Source organism: Mauremys reevesii, linkage group 7 (assembly GCF_016161935.1).
Source record: "Mauremys reevesii isolate NIE-2019 linkage group 7, ASM1616193v1, whole genome shotgun sequence".
NCBI classification, from domain to species: Eukaryota; Metazoa; Chordata; order Testudines; family Geoemydidae; genus Mauremys; species Mauremys reevesii.
In genome coordinates this window covers 117,193,325-117,212,430 of record NC_052629.1, presented here as the reverse complement: position 1 = coordinate 117,212,430, position 19,106 = coordinate 117,193,325, and the positions used below count along the sequence as shown (strand labels likewise).

The window sequence follows — 19,106 nt, the reverse complement described above, 5'->3', positions numbered from 1 at the left end:
TAAGATTCGTTTTAAGAATAGTGTGGTAGATTTAAAATAAATGTCTCTTAAAGCAAACTGTGTACACTTGGGTTATCCTGCAAGTTTTGTATAAGTATTTTTAGTTATCGTTAATACATTATCACTTATAGCGGTGTTTAGTATTGTCATGTTAAATAAAAAGTATGGTAAAAGTGCCATTATTGGAGTTCTGCAAAAAATAAATAGGATCAGATTTGAGTACAGCATTTATATGTTTTGGCCGTGAGGAGGAAGGACATTAAAGAAGGTATCTGAATTTTGATTCAGGCTCTAATTTTCTGACTCTTCCTGCCTAATACAGAAGCTATTAAATGAACAAAGAATGTTTGACTGGAAAATAAATTATTTGTGATGGAAAAATGTACTGGATTTCTTGCGTAAATGCTGTTGTGTAGTTTGAATGCACACCTAGCTGGTAGGTGTAGCCTGTAATGTGAAATATTCTCGTATTCAGAATACACTTGAATTAACAAGGAAATGATGATGCATTCAGAGTCTCAGTGAAAGAGCTTTATTTCTGAATCTCCCACTGGGTATGTGTAATGTTTTATGCCACCTTTGACATTTAATTATAGCAACATATTTGGTTTATTTCTGCTAAATTTGATCACTACTGGAAATATTTAATGTCCTGTTTGTTATGTGACTGCCAGAATCACAGCAGTAGTATTAGTAAGATGCTATAGATTCATTATTTTGTAGCCGCCTTTTTACACGAGAGAAGGAGCAGTCTCTTATTTTTCGATGGTGCCTGAAGTAATAGCAGAGGCTCCAATAGAAAGAAGCTGGCAGGAGGTACCTGAGGGTCAGTTATTTAATAACATAAAATTTTAAGGGGGCAGATTCTGCTTGGCCCCACACACGCGCAATTGCGAGAGGCATGAAGATTGCTAGGCATGATGCCTGGGGATCAGGAAGAAGTGAGATCCTTGTGCTTGGAAAAGCCACCTCACTACTTCCCTAGGGAAGACCGTGCCCCAGAATTGGTGGGAGAAGGGGGCTCCACCCTATAAAGGGGAATAGTAGTAAGTGTGCCCCCATTGTGCAGAAGGAGGTATTTTACTTCCCACTGCTTCAGGTTTTTCCACGTGGTGCAGGGCATTCTGTAGCATCCCTTACTCTGGGCTGTGCCTTGAAAGCACAGTCTACCCCCAAATCCATATAGGCAACGGAGGAGGAAAACTATCTACCAGAGACACTGATCGCAGGAATCTTATGTGCCACTCCATGGTGACTGACTGATTTACATCTTCGAGTAAAATAAATATCTGTGCTAGCACCGTCTGCATCAGCAAGTGCAACCATTATGCAAACCCATGTACTTTGAGCACCATAGTTAGTGAAATGACTGACACTCCGTGGAAGGGGAGAATCCATAAAACTTTTTATTTTTTATTTATTTCTGGAAGTTGCTAGAATCTGATCATTTTCTGTTACTTTTAATGTGGATGAGGTTCTATAAAAAAATCATAACACACAAAAATTCCAGGCATGACATTGATTCTACAGAAGTCTATGGCAAAATTCCCAAGGATATCAGTGCGACAAGAACTTCACCACAGAAGTACACGTATGTTTTAAAGAAGCAGTCAGATTTAAATGTGGAATTGATACCAGGGTATCTTTATATAAGAGAAACTGACAGCCCGCTGTATATTGAGGAACTCTTCTTTTGCTACATATTGGTTCATCAGAGTTGATATTTTATACGTCATCTGTTTTGAACTATGGACCAGCTTCCATAAAGACTGGACGTAAGCTTTAATTAAGAGTAGGTCATTATGATAGGAAGGTTTATTATCCTGATAGTCTGGGTTTAATGACTGAACAAAATGCTAGACTAAACTAGGACTTCTATGCTTTCATAAACCTTAATGTGCCAAGTGACTTTTTAAAAGCAGAGTTGCTGAAGGTTATAGTGTAAACAAATGGGATTTTGGATAGAAACTTACCCAATTTCTTTTCCAAAAATCTGATTTTTGAAAAGTATCACAAAATACATAAAAACGTGAAAATTGGCTTAGGAACACGTGTTAAATAAATGTATTTAACACTTCTGTTTTACAGTGAAGTGTTTCTTTGTCCAACTCATTTAACTCCTGTGCCGCATTCACCCACTGTAAAAGGATAGTGATATTTATTAGCTGTGTGCTAATAAAACAATAATTAATACAAACATATACTGTCTGTTATGAAGGTACTTAATACAGCAAAAGAAGAGTAACTCATGTTAGCCCACTTCATATAACTGTAGCACTCTCAAAACTGCATAATAAAATGTAGTATGTTTTTTATGGCTACATGAATGAATATGATTTAATGTGCCTAACTATGGGCTCCTAATTGCAGGTTTGATCTCTGAAGTGGGGTAACTTAGTGTAGTAAGAAAACACCTGTCAGAATAAAAATTTCTATTGCTTGGTGAAGGGTAATTAACTGATATTCTCTAGGAGAAGGTCTCATGCAGCTGCAGCAATATCTGTTAGGATCCTGTGTTGTAATAGGATTTGTTGTGGCATTCCATTATGCTCCTGCAAAGCTGAAACTGGCTGTACAGAATAGATGCAGGCTGCTTTAAATTTTCATGAGGAATGCATCCGATTAACCACATCCTGCTATCTATTTCCCATTGGCCTGAATTAACACTGAGAGCTAAGACTGCAGAGACGTCACAGTGACTTGAGACTGATGCATCAAAAATAGGGCAAAATAATTTAAAATGTGTTAATTAAATACCTTGTTTACTGGAGGATTTCCAAGGCCCTGAATTCCATACTATGTTAATGTCAGATCTGAATCCATTTTTAAAGTGTGAAACACAAACTATTTTTATCTATATGGAGGAATTTAGCATTTTTGTAAGCAAGTCAAACTTCTTAAAATGGTTCAGTGTATTTTGGCTAAGTGATATGGACTTTTTTAAAAAAAAAACGCAGTAACTTCTTTCATCCCAGTGTTCTTTAGTTTTGTATACTTTTTGATTTTTTTTTTTTTTTTTGGTGGGACGGAAGGATTATTTATTGTTTTGTCCAACCTGAATGTTTGATCCTTGAGTTGTTCTCCAGAGGACAAAGTTCTGAACTGGGGAACATGTGAGTTTAAGGCTTTCATTTGTATGGAATTTATTATTATTAATTGGTACCGGCACAGTTCTGTCCTGAGGCCCTTTCACTGAAGAAATTGCATCAGTTGTGCTTCACAAGGGTTCTCTTGAAAGTGTTTTTCTCTATTTATGTTCTATATGTAGTGAGACTGTGCGGACTCCTGGGTACCTTACAAACCAGTTACAGTAGTAAATCTTTAAATTGTATTGGATACTAAATACTAACCTGGGTAAAGTGTCACCTTTTTTCTATTGCCTTGTCTTGAAGACTACCATGCAGTCTTCCGTAAAGCAAATCCAATTATATCTCAACCCTTTGTGTATCTTTGATTCCAGTCAATTTGGATTTAGGCCTTTACATGGTATAGAAACCACTTTGGTTATGTTGGTGGCTGATCTCCTCCTAGTCGTGAATGAAGGGAGATCTGAAAGACTGCCTCTCAGCTGCCTTTGATGTCATTAACACACCTGTAGACCCTCACAAGAGTTGATAAGGTTCCACTTGAATGGCTCAACTTCTTGGTGAGAAATCCAGGAAGGTGGTACTGGAGAGTTTACACAGCATTCCACATGGTACAATTCAGTTTGTGTTCAAGTCCAAGTATTTGGGACTGCTAAGGGATTAGCAAAGAGGTTTGGAATATAGCATCTTCAGTGTGCTGATGATACACGGACTTTTATGTTTCCATCTCTTCCAGCCGTACCGGTGGACAGATTTACTTGGGAGACTTGGGAAGAATCAGGGCTTGGATGAGATTTAGAACCTAGATTGTGTTAAGACTGAGATTACACTGATGGGGAAAACCACTGACAGAAATCACTCTGGTTATAGCGATTGTTTGCTTCTAACTTCCAAGGTTCACAATTTAGGTTACTGCTTGATTCCCCAGCTGCTTCTGTGTGCTCAGATACCAGCAACTGCCAAGAATGTATCTTACAATCTGTGCTTGGCAAGATTTCAGTCTTTTCTTTAGGATGCAAACACCTGTCGGTCCTTCAGGTTGGATTTACCATATTGTGAGTGTGACATGGGGCTGCATCTTCACACTGTTCAGAAATTGCAGCAGCTGTAGAATGGTGCTGTTTGATTGTTAAATGGTGCTTCACTGAATGAATCTCACCTGTGTTCTATGGTCTGCACTGGCTATCTGACTTCTGAATTACTCAAGCTAATGTGGTGAGCTGGCCCCTGCCCTGGGTGTTCTCAACTAGGAATCACTGGCTTCAGACCTTGCTTCCTTCCTTACCTCACAAGCATCTGAATCCAGGCTCTTTGACGCTTCCTCTGGTTCTTGTAGGATTTTGTTTGGCTGGTGGGGTGTTATTGGAATGATAGAGAGCAGTAGGATGGAGGCCAAGCAGATGGCTGCAAGTGTGTGTGAAATGAATATTGTGTACTTACGGCCTGGGATGGGTCAGAAATGACAATGTGAGGCAAGTGAATATAATTGTATAACATTTGTGAACAGTATTTATCTATCAGGTGAAGCATATGGGGGAGATACTTACTTTAACTTCGAACACATTATCCTAGTTTTTATTTGTAATTCACACATTGCATGTCCAGCAGAATATGGTTTGAACAAGGACACTAGATGCCAAAGCAGAGCACAGACTTCCTGGCAGATAAAATACTGAGGATATCATCTCATCTTCCTCCTACTCTCACTGAAACTAATTTTACCCTGATGTAACTCCAATTAAATTCCACTGCTTTACATGAGTTAGATACTCTAGATCTATACCTTTAACTCTCCTTTGCTACGAGTCCTCTAAACAAACAAACAAAAAAAAACAACCAAAACAACCAAACTTGACAGTGGTTAGGCTGCTGCTGTGCTCAACCCACTGCCTATTGTGTTGACCAATATTGTTCCCCATTTGTCCAGTTGTTTCCATCTCTTGTCTCTTGCTTATACTTAGATTATAAGCCCTTCAGGGCAGGGGCTGTCTTTCTGTACAGCATCCAGCAGAATGGGACTCTGGTCCATGACTTAGGCTCGTGGGCACTATGGTAATGCAAACTATTGCTGATAAGAATATCTGGCAGAAATACTCTGGACCAAATTCAGGCCTAGTATCAGAGAGTACAATTCCCAATTCAGTCAGTGAGAGCTGCTACTGCTTATGTTGGGGCCAAATTTTGTTTTTGTGCTGACCTCACCGTCCAACTCCCTGGCAGTCTTAATGCATCAATTCTAGTCACGTTACCCAGATACTGATCAAAACCAGCCCCTAAAGTGAATCCAGTGGGTCTCCTGTGTCAGGTGGAGCAGTGTGATAGCTGTTCCCTGAATTACTCACTTAGACAACTGCTAATGCTACTGCTATGGCTGGCACCAGCTGCTACCCCTTTCCAATGCAAGATTTCTGTCCAGTTTCATCTGGAGCATAGTAGTAAATCTGTGGTCTTCCTACTGCATGTTTGTCCCAATATTGATGCTCGCTGTCAGGGAGTTGAGAAGGAAGCTTCCCCACTGTACAGCTGCATATATGTCTCCTGTGCATCACTGGATTCAGACTGCACATCCCAAGAAACTGGATCCCAGGCAGTTGTGACGGTTAATGGACTTTCTTTGCTACTTGAAGTCTCTCTGCCAAGAGTTCCAAAGTTTGTTATTGATTTGTTTATACGAGGGCGACCAGATCACCACACTAAAATATCGGGACGCACTGGGTGCCATCAGCCCTGCCCACAGTCCACTGCTGCTCCTCACGGGCTCCGCCCCCACTCTGTCCCAGATTCCGCCGCGTTCCCGCTTGGCCCTTCCTCATCCCCCAGCCAGCCGCTGGCTTGCTGCGTCCCTCCTCAGTCCCCTACCCACCGCCCGCCCGCTTGCTCACCCACCACTCGCCTCTTCGCCCCCCAGCTCGCCACTCACCCCTACGGTGCTGACTTCCACTCTGCTGGGTGGGTGGGTGCTCGCCCACCCCCTGCCTCCGCCCCACCCACATTCCACCCCTTTCCCCCAAGTCCCCATCCCTGCCCTGCCTCTTCTCCACCTCCACCCCTGAGTGCACCGCATCCCCGCTTCTCCCCCTCCCTCCTGGAAAGTGCTAAGCGCCGCCAAACAGCTGTTAGGCGGTGGGAAGCGCTGGAGGGGAGGAGGAGCAGGGCACAGGGGAGGGGGGGGGAAGAGAAGAAGGCAAGGAGAGGGGAGCTTGGCTGCAATTTTTCTCCGTCGGTGCTCCAGCCCCGGAGCACCCACGAGGTCAGCACCTCCCTCCCGCTCGCCTCCTTACCTGAATATTGGGAGAAATAGCGTCCCGATCATACATTGATTGGGACGCGGGACAAAGGGTTAAATATCAGGACAGTCCTAATTTTATCGGGACATCTGGTCACCCTAGTTTATACAGTGGCCTAGATCGATTTCAGGGTATTGCACAAACAGAATCCTGGTAACAAAACATAAACCTTTCCAACATCTCCTTCATTCAGGTTGTTAAAATTGCCCCTTGTCCTTTTTCTGCCTGTTCCTAGAGAATATGAGCAAACCATTCCTTTCGTTTTAGAGAATATCAACAAAGCAGTTCGGCAACATGCAAAATAAAATTGCTCTCTTTATGGCAGGTTGCAGAATATCCACTCCTGCCTTGTGCTTCAGAATAGCACATGCTCTCCCTCCCCAAAGATAGCTACCCTCGAAGTGCCCCATCATTCATACCTGCCACTAAGGGTATATGAGGGCTAGCCTATGCTGCTGCAGCTTCACTAGTATTGTCACTCAAGCTAGCTGTATTTAAGCTAGCTTGGCTACATTGGCTGCAGTCAGACCTCTGATTGCAGCATAGAGGTATCCTGAATGAACCTCACTTGAAGGGCCCTCCCTTTTATGCTTGTTGGTTTAGGCAATTACTCCAAGGTAGGGCAGTAGCTTTCCCTCTCTTTATGGTGCCAGTCCCTGCAGCATGTAAATGTGAAAGGAAACTCTTTCATGCAAGGGGGGAGGGATAGCTCAGTGGTTTGAGCATTGGCCTGCTAAACCCAGGGTTGTGAGTTCAGTCCTTGAGGGGGCCACTTAGGGATTTGGGGCAAAAATCAGTACTTGGTCCCACTAGTGAAGGCAAGGGGACTGGACTCAACCTTTCAAGGTCCCTTCCAGTTCTAGGAGATTGGTATATCTCCAATTATAAAAGCTATTGGATGGAGTGTGTGTGCCTCACATCCATCTTGTATGATGTCCTTTCCCTTTTTAGAAAGGGACCTAAATCAACACTTCCAGATTCCAAATACGTTGGAATTTGTGCTCTTCAGAGCCCAGAGCCAAAATTTGTGGCTTGGGGCTCCTTCCCCCGACCCCTTTTTGCTGGCCTTGGAAGTATTCACTGTTGGTCTCTGCTGACGCTGCAATAGATTAATCTGTTGCCTATCCAAGTAGAACACATGCTGTGTCCAAATACGAACAGTTGAACAGAAAATCTCAAATAGCTGTGAAGGCTCACCGAATGCCCAGCTGCTCAGTTAATCTCATTCCTGATGCACTGCCTACAATAAATTATTATGTATCTTATAGATTTATTTTCTCTGTTTTAGTTACTTTGAAAGTAATTATCAAATCCCTGTGCACATAGTCAACTAGTTGTCCTTCCTTCTCATCTCTTATCTGCCCCTAGTGTCTGCACGCTGATGCATTGTGTTGCATTTAAAAAAAAAATTGGATCAAACACCATGTCTGTATTTGCCATTTGTAAAATGCCAGAACGCCTTTTGGGTGGTACGAATTAACTGCTATATGCAGCTGTCCAGAAATAGTCTGGTTCTCTTACTGCTCCTGCAATAATATGGCCTGCTACCAAGAAATACTGTGTGCTCTTAATATAGTCTCTACTTACTGTAGAACTTTGTGTCTCCAGTTGGAAACAGAGAATTGAAACTACATGAGCTGTTTCCTTATGGGAGATGTATTTTGCAGCCCGGAAGAACAGGAACAGTGAAATTTTAGCACCTACCACAGTACTGGTGCACTGGATTTGTGTTTCAAAACTTTCTTTCCTTATTGCCGGTTGATTTAAAAGATGTATGATAGCAAGTTGATTTTGTATGTTTGAGCTCCAGTTTTTAGTAGAAGGTTAGTTAAGCAGTTGGGGGCAGTAAACATAATGGACAATCTTGACTTGAAAGTGATATTTTTTTTGAGGGGGGATCAGACCAGTTAGTACTGAGATGCAAATATAACTGTTATACTGAGAGACCAGTTTCTCTTCATACTCTTTGTGAATTCTAGGAAGCTTCATTCCAGTAGCTTTGGGGGGATGGTGGGAGGTAGTCTTCCTGAAGATTTCTGAGATAAATATAAACATCTGTGCATAAAGAATCTGCTGCAGGCTTAACTCTAAGTTTTTATTTAAATAAAAGTACCTGTCTGACTAGCTGTGGCCTGATATACTTGAGTTCTTGTGTCTTGGGTCAGAGGTCATTTAAAAATGTTCACTCAAGATTTAGAATCAGAACCTGAGGATAATCTGTAGCTTTGCTTTGGAGACTGCTTGTACTGGGAGTCCTTGGTCAAGTGGCAGAGAGAAAATATAGAAATTCAGTATGGCAAAGTGGTCACTAGTGATCAAAAATACATACTACAGTACTTGAACTTAAAGGTAAAATAATACATACAAGTTACTGATTGCTCAAGGTCTAACAGTTTATATAATAGGCTTGACCTTGATCATGTCACTACTTCCATGGATGCTAACAGTAGGTGATAGCTGAACCATCTGCAATAAAGACTCTTTGATTAGCTGCAGTTTTAAGAAAAAGCTGGTGCTTACCCAAGACTGAATCTCCCCATTCCAGAGCGTCAGTAGGAATTACTTGGCAGGAAAACTCCACTTTTGGGGGATACTAAAGGAAGGAGAAAGGACGGGGGGAATCATTGGGGGGCTGTTTAGTGGCTGTTTGCTTCTGCTGAAGGGGTTAGTGTGTTAGAATAAACCTGGGGAGAAATGGTTTAGTGGGCAGAGAGCAGATGAGATTTAAAGATGATCTGATGCTAAATGTTAGCATGCCCATGCTGAGGATTAGCTGGATCTTTGCAGTACAACCTTGCAGTTCCAAATTTACCTGTGATCCCGCAATAACATCCAGCAGTGAAAAGAGAGATTTCATGTTCTCACAAAGAATTTCAGTCATCTGGAAGGCAAGAGCTCATGCTGCTCAAATGCCACCATTCCAAAATTCTTAGGTTGTGCAGCCACATGGGTTAGTGATCACTCAGCCTGTTGCAAGTAATCCAGTTCTAAGCGTGATCTCAGTCAGTCCAATCACCTGTTAAATCCTTCAAGGAGAGACCAATAATTTTGGCTCACCAGTTCTTTAAACTGTTTCTCTGGCTGTGTGAACCTCCAAGCATGCTCCGTGGAGTCTGAAGCATTAGACCTTGTGGAAGGGTGTTGCAGTTTGTCTCTGTAGCTGTGGATCTTAGAAGCATTGCAGAGCTTCCATGGCCCACCAGCTAAAGACATTAACTATGGCTGCAACAAGCCCTTCCTCCAGTCAGCATTAATGCATAAACAGCCCACTGCACTGTCCTGGCTGAGCGGAGAATGGATGCCGTGTGTTAATATACATCGTGGCTGATGCACTGATTGCTTGCGTCAAACATGCACTTCCAGAAGAATCTGATCACAGCAGAATGCATAGATGAGGTCGCAGGAGCAACAGGAGAAGGAGCGCTAAGAAGGGTGGTGTTATGTGAGCAGGAAGGACCAGAGGAGGGAAGAGAATGTGAGGAGAATATGAAGGGTATTCCTAGAACCTTCAAAGTAATAGAAAGTGCCTATGGAACAAGGAGAAGAGCAGCAGGGAGGGTGTCACTGAAATGCATTGAAGCAGAGCAAAACTACAAGAAAGGGTTTTTAAGTTTAAACAGTGGGGAAAAATACAATGCCATCCAATGAAAACAAACGTAGGCTTGAGACGTGCATCCTGCAAGTGTGTCTTTGCAAAGTAATCTAACTTGTTAGACCCTACGAACACCTCAATGTCCCCTTGAATTGTACATTCTCAGGCTTAGTCCATTGATAAACTCCAGTAAGTGTTGCTCATTGCTTTAGAAAGGCCTTATTAGATAGTGGGGTTAAATGTTCCAATTCATTTGTATTCGTGCTCAATAAAATGAGAGCGATTTCAACAGTGCAGTGTCTACAAATAGTTTCAAGCCACAGCTCGGCAAAGTAGAGCATTTTAGGAGCAGAGCTCAATGCCAGAGTTTCAACTGAAAGAAGGAAAGATTAAAATTGTAGGCTGGGCTGGCAGTGACTGGTGCATATAAATACAGTTGGCTTGAGCCACAATTATCTGTGTGCATGTAGCTTTTTAATATTGTATTCTATATAAAAATAGGCTAACCAGCTGAATTTTACATGCTTCTGTGTTTTAAGACTAAAGTGACTGAGCTGGTGATCATTTAGTTGGTAGAATTTCCTATGCAGTGATACTGAACAGTGTGTGTTCATGGCTCTGCCATAGACCACCACCTTGTGTCCTAGGGCAAAATCCTGCCTTGTTTTATGCCGATGAAGTGAGAGAAATGGAGTACAAGGAGCCTTTCCTCTCTGCTCCTGCCACCCATGCAGTAGCCAAGGAAGTATTGGCTGGAATCTTGTTTAAGCACTAGTACAGAGAAGCAGCTAAGCAGCCTGAAGTGATGGCTGGACATGTGGGTGGGCCTGCCGGTTCCTTGCTCCTTCACGGAGCAGTGATCAGACACTCAACACAGCACTTTCCCCTAGCCATCTTACTGTATATTCATTGTTGCCCACAGCTGGCAGCATGGTGTAACCACTCCCTTAGCGCCAGCACTGCTCTTCTCTGGTGTGAGTTAGACCCACGAGCAAGATTTTGCCCGAGGTCTGCTGCTTATGATGAATGATGTCTCTTAAATTACTACTTGATTTTTTTTTTAAACCTTCTGTATTTAAATAAATCAACTCTCAAATTTTGGTGCTTAAAATAGGCACCTAAATATAGATTTGGGCACCTAAAAGAAAATGGGTGCCTAACTTTCAGAAGCTCTGAGCACTGACAAATGCAGTCACTCAATGGACGTGGCTGCTCGGCACCTATGAAAAATCTGGCCCCAAATGAGAAGCTGCTTGGTAAAATTAGGTCCCAATTTTGGTGTGCTCCATTGTGCACTATGCCAGGTTTTGGAACCAAACTGTGCCCTTGGATCTGCTCGTGAGACTCTTGCTTACTTCAGAGTTCAGTCTGGGGATAGTGTTTGTCATCAGTTAACTGCTGCTAACGGAGACAAAGAGCACAAAAAATAGACCTTAGTTCAATTTTTAATTCCTTGGCAATGAGGCAGTAACTTTTAAAAGGGCCACCAGATGGTAACAACTTTACCGTAAGATAGATTTTAAAATGTGAAATTTAGGCCTTACTTAAGTACCTTTAGGACTTATGCAGCCTCACAAATGTGATTCTTTGCTTCAGTTACATAGCTGGTTTGGAAGCATTAATTTCTTAAACCTGAACCTGTAGAGTGAATAAATTGAAACTGACAAGCTGAAGACATTCCTGCCATTCAAGAGAGGCTTAGGGAATTTCTTACTGGCTAAATTTCAAATATGTAGCTTTTTGCCCAGCACTGCATGGCAATTTCAACCTGCCTGACCGTGACAAGATTAGTTCTTTTCCTCCCCCTTCCTAGCAGTAGTATAAAAAAATTAGATTAAGAAGTACCAGGCAGAGATGCAAAAGCCTAAAAGTAAAAACAAAAAACCCTTAAAAACAGCCTTACCTTGAACAATTCTGTCTGTCACTTGATTGGTGTCTTAATTAGCCCCATGTCCTTTAACCTCTTGGGAAATAAGTAAGGGATAAATTTGGGGATAAAGACAAAGACGCACAGAGATTTACCACACACCACTAGGTAATTCATCAAGGAATGTTGTTAATTAGCCCTGCCTCTTTCATTTCTGGCTCATTTATTAAAACTGGTTGATTTAAAATAATGCCTGCTGGTTCATTATCAGCGAGTTTCAAGTCCATAACTTGGCTCTTAAACAAAAACAATATTGTGTGGTGTCTAACGGGGCCTGGTGTTTTGATTGTGCTTTTTCCATTTCTGAAGAACAATTTCCAGTTTTGTCCTTAGTGACTAATTATTGCATTTTTATTTTATTTTATGTTGGTTTTTTTATGATCTGGCTCGTTTTTAATTTCTGATTTCTTGTGCCTCCCACTAAAGAGGGAAAGGGACAGAGGAGAGAAAAAACAAAAATGTTCGACTTAGTTGGAGAGTACCTGCCAGGTTTTATTAATTAAGTGTGGTTTGATGGAATTTAATTGACTACTTCAGTGTAGTAATAGGCAGGTTGAGGTAATGTTTAGTCTCTTTTCTTTTAACCCTTTATTATTTGGAAATTGGGTAGCAGCTACATGTGCGACTTGCAATTGTAATCTCTTACTCTGTAATAATGTGGTATATGCTGTTCTTCTTCAAGCGATTGCTCATATTGATTCCAATTAGGTCTGTGCGTGCAGCGCACAGTCGTCGGAAAGTTTTTCCCCCAGCAGCACCTGTCGGGTCAGCTGTGGAGCCCCCCTGGAGTGGCACCTTCATGGCGCTCAATATATGACCCTGCCTACCCGGCGCCTCTTCAGTTCCTTCTTACCACTCGTGACGGTCGTTGCAACTCTTGTCTTGCTTTGCAAGCTCTCTGTGTTGCCCTAGCTTCTATTCGGACTGTTTATATTTTGTAGTTGTTTAGTTCTTTCTTAGTTCTTAGTTATTGTAGTTACTTAGTTAGCTGTTGGGCTGGGGGGTTTACCCTTCACCCTGGTTGCGTTCTCCTTGCGGGACTTACATGCCTCCCAGGCTTTCTTCCTAAGGTTCTGTCACACTTCCACACTAGTCAGGACATTTTCCTGCCGGTTTTTTTATCCGAAGCCTCATGCCAGTAGCCGTGAGCAGAGGCTGCACTTCCTGGATGTTCAGCGAGCACTACGTTTTTATATCGAGCATACTAAGCCATTCAGGAAGTCAAACCAGTGGTTTAAAGCCGTGGCAGACCAGATGAAAGGACTCCCGGTCTCCTCTCAAAGAATATCTTCCTGGATCACGTCCTGCATCTGCACATGCTATGAGCTGGCCGAAATACCAGTCCCAGCTCTTACAGCACACTCCATGAGGGCTCAGGCCTCAGCAGTGTTCCTGTCCCATGTCCCGATACAAGAAATCTGCAGGGCAGCAACTTGGTCCTTGGTACATACGTTCACCTCTCATTACACCATCATCCAGCATGCCAGAGATGCTGCTGCTTTCAGCAGAGGGGTGCTCCAATCTGCGATTTCATAACTCCGACCCCACTGCCTAGGTAAGGCTTGGGAGTCGCCTAATTGGAATCGATATGAGCAATCACTCGAAGAATAAAAAATGGTTACTCACCTTCTTGTCACTGTTGTTCTTCAAGATGTGTTGCTCTATCCATTCTAAACCCACCCGCCCTCCCCTCTGTCGGAGTAACTGGCAAGAAGGAACTGAGGAGGCGCCAGGTTATATTGAGCGCCATGAAGGCACTACTCCAGAGGGCTCCACAGCCGACCCAACGGGTGCTGCTAGGGGAAAAACTTTCCGATGACTATGCACGCAGTTCACACACCTAATTGGAATGGATATGAGCAACACAGTTATGAGAAGGTGAGTAACAGTTTTTTACTGAGTCATCTGATTCACTTAATGGAAGTTATGCCCATGCAGTCAAGAAGGAATACTCCATTTCATGTTCTGATAATATCTTGCATTCACATAGCACTCTTCATCTGAAGATCTCATAGTTCTTCTTGGAGAAGGGCAAGTTTCCCCATCTCTATCTTACAGATGGATAAACTGAAACTCAGCTGTTAAATAATTGGGTCAAGGTCAGGGGCAGAGTTAGGATTAGAACCCAGGTGTTCTGATTCCCACTCCTCCCCCCACCTTTTTTGGGGTGGGGGGAGGGTCTGTGTAGTGCAGCATCAGGCCCCAAGTAGCTATCTGTAATTGTACTGCCACAGATTCCAGTGAGTGTAATTACTGCTCCATTTTGGGATTGCTAGAGATCTGTTAGAACCACTCCTTTCAGAGGTACGTAACACTTTGAAAAATTCTCCCTTTTGTGATGGCTCTTTCTTTGATGGGTCTCAGCCCAGTTAGGGGCTCTGCAGCATCGCTTGTGGTTTTGCTGCTTGAGATATCTGCATTGTAGATCATGGCTAACTCCTTGCTCAATTACTGAGGGACAATCTACACTCATTTCTATATTTACTCTCTACAACCAACTCTCTGTATAACTGTCCATGAGTAATGTACCCAAGTATTTGGATTCTAATGTCTAAACTGTATTTTAAGATTTATTATTCTAAATGTGGGTTATTGCAGATTATGTATTATATGAATTTTAAACAAACCTTTGTACTTTTGGATAATCTAAGCACTACACCCAGATGTAGTGACACTCTTTCCTTAACCTGTGTATTATATAATTTTAACATTAGCTTTTAATAAAATTAATTAGAATTAACATGCTAAGTGGGGCTGGACAGCAGTCATTTTTGGATGAGTGACCTTCAAGGAATCCCTATCCCTGGAAGAATTGGTGGTCTGGTTCACTTGTTTAGCATCTACCTCTCTGAATCAGTCCTGGACTTCAGTGTTGAGGAAGACACAAATGCAGCAGGTTAATCTTTCAGATGAGATGTAAAAACTGAAGTTGTGTGATTGAATATAACAACTTGTGGTTATTCGGAATTTGGCCAGGAAGAGATTTGTCTTGGGTGATTAAAGTATTTTCTGTCTACGTAAATTTCTCATGCTGTTTTAGTTGATATTTTGTATGTCTATGCTTGTCATAGTGTTGTGTAGTATTACTCTATATGGTTACTCTGTGCTTCACCCCAGACATAGCTACTTTTCAATAATACATAATAATAATTGGGTGTGAAGCGCTCCCTGTGTACAAGGTTGTGTACCATTTTGTTAAGTGCTTTGGAATCCTTTAGCCTGAAAGGCAAATTCGTAGATTTGTATGTATGTATTTTTTAAGGCCAGATGGGCCCATCATGTTCATCTTATCTGGCTTCCTGTAGAGCACAGACCATAGAATATCACTAAGTGATTCCAGCAATCACACCCATAACTTCTGACTGAGCTGGAACACGTCTTTTAGAAAGACATTTAATATTGACTTGAAGACTTCAAGTGATGAAGAATTCACCACTTCTTGAGCAATCTTATTCCAGCGGTTAATTACCCTCACAGTTAAAACTTGCACCTTATTTTTAGTGTTTGTCATAACTTCAGCATCCAGCCATTGGATCTTGTGACCTGGTTGTCTGCTAGATTAATGAATCCTCTTTATCAAAAATCTTTCTTCCTAAGTAGGTATTATAGATCACATCACCCCTAACCTTCTGTTAGATAAAAACAAAATAGATTGCTCTTCTTTAGTCTGTGTCTCACTCTCTCTCGTTGTAAGGCAGATTTTTTTCCACTCCCTTAAATTGTTCTTTGCTCATTTTCTGAATCATTTCCAGTTTGTCAACATCCTTTTTGAAGTGTGCATAGCACAACTGGAGGTAGTATTCCAGTAATGGTCTGTCTAATGCTACATACATTAGTAATAGCACCTCTTTATTTCTACTTGATATTTCCCTGCTTAAATATCAAAGGAACACATTTATTCTTAATCACTGCATCACATTGGGAGCTCATGTCCGGTTGGTTATCCACCATGACCCTTCAAATTCTTTTACGTCATTACTTTCAAAATAGTTGGCCACAACTGTTATCGATGTTCTTGGTTCCTACATGACCTTGGGTTTTATTTCTATTAGAATGCATGTTGTACAAGTGAAGTCTGATAGTCAGTAGAATAGACCTATTCTTTATATTTACCATTTTACCAATTTGTGTCATTTGCAAACTTCTTCCAGATCATTGATAAAGATATTGACCAGCATTTGGCCAAGAATTGATGGATTTCAGACCCTACTAGAAATGCCCCCCTTGGATGATGGTTCCCTATTTGCTGTTTCTTTAAAACATGATTGATTAATATGTGCCACATGGATTTTAATTTTTATATCATTCAACATTTTTAATCGGATTGTTATGGAGTACTGAGTCAAGTGTCTTATAGAAATCTAAATATATTATTGTCAACACATCTGCCTTTGTCAGCCAAACTTGTAATATCAAAATATCAAGTTTGACAACACCTATTTTCCTTAAAACCAGGTTGGTTTGCATTAATTATACTAATATCCCTTAATTAAGTACTGATTGCATCCCATGCCAGCTTTTACATGAATTTGCCCAAGATTGATGTCAAGTTAACTGGACTGTAGTTACTCAGGTCATCCCATTTACCTTATTAAATATTGACACATAATTATCTTTTTCCAGTTCTCTGGGACTTCCAGCACTGCAAGAAATTGTTCAATATCAGCATCAATGGCTGTGAGTTGCTAAGCCAATTTTTCTTAAACTCTTGGGTGCAAGTTATTTGGACCTGCAGATTTTAAAACTTCCAAATAAAGCATTTAAAAACAGGCTGATGTTAATCCAACACTTCTGTTAAATCATGCAATATATTCTTGTTGCATGTGGGATGAATACATCAGAACACATATTGATGCAAATATAGCATTGTGTTTTCCTAAGATGTCACCAGATGGCACTAGAGTTTCCAAAAGTTCTAATATATCTGCTTAATCAAGCCTTCATTTGTTGGTGCAAAGGGTATTGGGGGCTCTTCCTTTCTCTTTAACACACAGAAATTAGAATAGTGTACCATAAGTGTTGAACGGCAATTTAGAAACTGCAGTATAAGTGTATCTCAATCAACCAAGGTCCCAAAGACACTCATGCTGCTTGTTGCATGCTTGATACCCAGTGAAATCAGTGGTTACTTTTGTAAACACAAATTACATTAAGAAAGCTGTGAATGGCAGGTATACAGAAACACACACAACATGCAAAGGTTCCAGAGCTTGGTTTGGTGTGTGTGTTTTCCTCACCCTGCCACATTTTTGAGTGGGAGGCATACGAAAGAAATGGCAGTGACTTTGAGTCTAGAGTCCGGGCATCTGCAGACAGAGGGAAGTGGTGGTTTCCAGGGTTCTGTACTAGGGAAGAGTTTCTGAATAAACAAGTTCTGCAGTCCTTCCTGCACATAATGGTCTGAGTGTGGTGTGCCACTGAACAAGCTGTAGCTCAACCAGAAGTGATGGGATTGATTTCAGGAATCCCTGGGTGAAATTCTCTGGCCTGTGTTATCCAAGAGGTCGGACTAGATTATCATAATGGCCCCTTCTGCCCTTAAAATCTATGACATGGCACATGGGAATAAAGAGATTAAAGGGTCCCTAAAATTCCTCAGAGCTAATGCCATGTAACAGTGTTATGGCTCACTGGGTTCATGATCTGGCAAACTTGTTGTACAGAAAATGACTGAAGAAGTGACTCTACTTAGTTTTTATCCAATAGAAGGTTAAGAGGTGATGGATCTTGCTGTAGAAGTACCTATTTGGGGAGAAGATGTATAGTAATTGAAGGCTCTTTAGTCTAGCAGACAAAGACATAACAAGAGCTAATGTTTGGAAGCTGAAGCTATGACAAATTGAGATTAATAATACGGTGTAGATTTTTACTGTGGGTGTAGTTAACCATGGGAATAAGTTGCCTAGAGGGATGGAGAATTCTTCATCACTTGAAGTCTCCAAATCAATATTGGATGTTGTGACGCGTAGCCAGAAATGGTTAAGCATCCTGCAGGATGAATGACTCAAATTCAACCCTTAAAGACATATGGGGAGATAATGTTTGTGTTTGTGTATTTACATATTTATGGGTAGTGGTCAACAATGTAATCAATGGTCCCTGTCTATGCTGTATTCTGTTAATTCAGAGATCAAAAGAACATCCTAGCATTGAAATGAACTGTAAACACAGGATATCAATGTATTCGTCTCTTTGAAATGTATAGCTGATCCTCTGCGAATGGTGAAAAACAGGCAATTGCCTTATGTTAATTTGTGCTGCTAAGTAGCGGTGATGGATCTACTTCAAAGTCGCCTTGATTATCTATTGTAAGCCAAGGGACTCCGATCTGTCAAAGAAAGCTTGAAATTGTATAAAAGATCATTGGGTCCTGATCCTGACATCTCAGATCTGCTTAAGCTTCATCAGGGGAAGTTTGTCTCGCCAGATTGAGATCCCAGTTAAGCTGGTACATCCTAAATGTGGTATTGGACATTGGACTATAACTTATGGACTAAATTCCAAAAGAACTCTTTGCAACTACAAAAGCTCGCCATCTCTGCTATGATTCTTAACTTCAAGAATTGGTAATAATTGGAGATATACCAATCTCCTAGAACTGGAAGGGACCTCGAAAGGTCATCGAGTCCAGCCCCCTGCCTTCACTAGCAGGACCAATTTTTGCCCCAGATCCCTAAGTGGCCCCCTCAAGGATTGAATTAATGTCTGTATGTATATTGATCTTTTAACCATACTCTCTCTTTTTCTTTTGAAATAAATTGTAGTTTAGTTAATAAGAATTGTCAGTAAGCATGTATTTAGGTAAGATCTGGAATATTCATTAACCTGGGAGGTAATGTGTCCGATCCTTTGGGATTGGTAGAACCTTTTCTTTTATATGATGAAAAAGATTTTCAGTAATCTTGATCATTCTTGATTTGGGTATCTGGGTGGAGGCCTGAGGTTGGGTTACTTTAAGAGAACTGTGTTTTTGGCTACTGGGCAACCAGTGAGGTAGTAAAGAAGCTGTTTTGTGCTGGCTTGGTAAATCTAAGTATTGAAAATATCCACTAGCTTTGGGGATTGTCTGCCCCATTCTTTGCAGTTCACCCTAACTGAGTGATCTCAGCTGCCCCCCCGCCCCCCCCCCCGGTACTCTGGTCACAGATGTCATTCTAAAAGATATGCTCTAGCTCCATCAGAAGTCATGGGCATGATGCCAAAACCACTTGGTG

General features: G+C 41.5%; 1 protein-coding gene across 10 annotated transcripts in view; it reads left to right on the top strand.

Moving 5' to 3' along the window:
- The window catches only part of MITF (melanocyte inducing transcription factor), a 186,017-nt gene that overhangs the window by 128,902 nt on the left and 38,009 nt on the right, over nt 1-19,106 (top strand). The window lies entirely within an intron of this gene.